At 62.9% G+C, this 2500-nt stretch overlaps 1 protein-coding gene across 1 annotated transcript in view; it reads right to left on the bottom strand.

The window, feature by feature from the left end:
- LOC125042467 overlaps positions 1-2500 on the bottom strand; it is a 36586-nt gene that overhangs the window by 621 nt on the left and 33465 nt on the right. The gene's annotated exons all lie outside the window — the stretch shown is intronic.

The following is a 2500-nucleotide window of genomic DNA, read 5'->3' as shown; positions in this document are numbered from 1 at the left end:
AAGAGAGACATAGAGAAGGTTTAAGAGATTGAAAAGAATAATGTTGGAGGAAACAGAAATCGAAAAAGGGAAAAAGAAGAAAGACGGAGAAAGGGACGAAGGAAGGAGGACAAAGGAGTTAACATATGAAACAAAAAAAAAAAAAAAGAGGCACAGATAAAGAACAAAAACAAAATCGAAATAAGGTGACCCCAACGTAAATGACTGAATGAACACCCGCCCAAAGGCCACTTCAGCGGCCCTAGTGACTCGCTGAACTGGTTGGGCCGCCGAGTCCTCCCGGATCGGGGTTACGCGCCAAGGTCACCACCGACGGCGAGGGATCGGTGGTCGCGGCGCCGCCCCTCGCCCGCGCCGCCCCTCGCCCGCGCCGCCCCTCGCCCGCGCCGCCACTCGCCCGCGCCGCCCCTCGCCCGCGCCGCCCCTCGCCCGCGCCGCCCCTCGCCCGCGCCGCCCCTCGCCCGCGCCGCCCCTCGCCCGCGCCGCCCCTCGCCCGCGCCGCCCCTCTCGCCCGCGCCGCCCCTCGCCCGCGCCGCCCCTCGCCCGCGCCGCCACTCGCCCGCGCCGCCCCTCGCCCGCGCCGCCCCTCGCCCGCGCCGCCCCTCGCCCGCGCCGCCCCTCGCCCGCGCCGCCACTCGCCCGCGCCGCCCCTCGCCCGCGCCGCCCCTCGCCCGCGCCGCCACTCGCCCGCGCCGCCCCTCGCCCGCGCCGCCCCTCGCCCGCGCCGCCCCTCGCCCGCGCCGCCCCTCTCGCCCGCGCCGCCACTCGCCCGCGCCGCCCCTCGCCCGCGCCGCCACTCGCCCGCGCCGCCCCTCGCCCGCGCCGCCCCTCTCGCCCGCGCCGCCCCTCGCCCGCGCCGCCCCTCTCGCCCGCGCCGCCACTCGCCCGCGCCGCCACTCGCCCGCGCCGCCACTCGCCCGCGCCGCCCCTCGCCCGCGCCGCCCCTCTCGCCCGCGCCGCCCCTCGCCCGCGCCGCCCCTCGCCCGCGCCGCCACTCGCCCGCGCCGCCCCTCGCCCGCGCCGCCCCTCGCCCGCGCCGCCCCTCGCCCGCGCCGCCCCTCGCCCGCGCCGCCCCTCGCCCGCGCCGCCCCTCGCCCGCGCCGCCACTCGCCCGCGCCGCCCCTCGCCCGCGCCGCCCCTCGCCCGCGCCGCCACTCGCCCGCGCCGCCCCTCGCCCGCGCCGCCCCTCGCCCGCGCCGCCCCTCGCCCGCGCCGCCCCTCGCCCGCGCCGCCCCTCGCCCGCGCCGCCCCTCTCGCCCGCGCCGCCACTCGCCCGCGCCGCCCCTCTCGCCCGCGCCGCCACTCGCCCGCGCCGCCCCTCGCCCGCGCCGCCCCTCCGCCTCGTCGCTAAGCGGTCTTGCTCTTTCATTATCATCATTCGAATCATTTTTACAATCATTAGTATTATCTCAACTATTTTTATTTTCCTCATCACTCTTATTGTCATCATTATTACTACTGCTATCATCATCATCATCATTATTATTATTACTATCATTAGCATCATTATTACTACTGCTATCATCATCATCATCATTATTATTATTACTATCATTAGCATCATTATTAGTATCAATATTGCTGTTGTTATCATCATTATCATAATTATTAGAGAGAGAGAGAGAGAGAGAGAGAGAGAGAGAGAGAGAGAGAGAGAGAGAGAGAGAGAGAGAGAGAGAGAGAGAGAGAGAGAGAGAGAGAGAGAGAGAGAGAGAGAGAGAGAGAGAGAGAGAGAGAGAGAAGGACAGACAGACAGACAGTGGGACACACTGAGAAAAAAAAAAAGTTGAAGAAAGTCCTACAGAAACAAAGGAAAAGAACAAATAATTGATGAAAGAGAAAAGAAAGAGAAAATCGTGTTGATGATAAAGAAGAAGAAACAACAAAGATTTGGCTTAAGGTCTGGGCCAGGCAGTCGTTACAATATTTTCTCTTCATCAACATTCCAGCATCTTTCAACTTCTTAATCTTCAGCCTTCTTGCAACGCCTCGCTCCCTTTTCTTCATTCTTTATTTTTTTCTTCACATTTCTATTTCTAATGTTGTCAATATTGCTGTGAACTCTCCCTCATTCATCCTCTCTCCTTCCCTCCTTCTCACCCTCTCTCCCTCTCTCTCCTTTCTCTTTCTTCCTCACTCACTTCCACATTTCCTTTCTCTATCTCTATCCTCCCTACCTCCCCTACAGTCTCTCTCTCCTCAATCCCTCTCTATCCTTCTCCCTCCCACCCTCCTTCCCTCCTTCCTCCCTTCTCTCCCTCCCTCTTTCTCTCTCCCTGCTTCCTTCCTTTCTCCCCCCCCCTCTCTCTCTCCTTCCCACCCTCCCTCCCTCTCTATCTCTCTTTCTCCTTCTCCTTCCCTCCCTTCTTCCTTCCTACCTTCCCTCCCTCTTTCTTTCTTCCTCCTTTCTTCCTTTCTTCCCCCTCTCTCTCTTCTTCCCCCTCTCTCTCTTCTTCCCCCCCTCCCTCCCCCCCTCTCTCTCTCTCTCCTCCTCCCCTCC

Source organism: Penaeus chinensis, chromosome 32, assembly GCF_019202785.1.
Source record: "Penaeus chinensis breed Huanghai No. 1 chromosome 32, ASM1920278v2, whole genome shotgun sequence".
NCBI classification, from domain to species: domain Eukaryota; kingdom Metazoa; phylum Arthropoda; class Malacostraca; order Decapoda; family Penaeidae; genus Penaeus; species Penaeus chinensis.
This window is presented reverse-complemented; position numbering and strand designations above follow the sequence as displayed.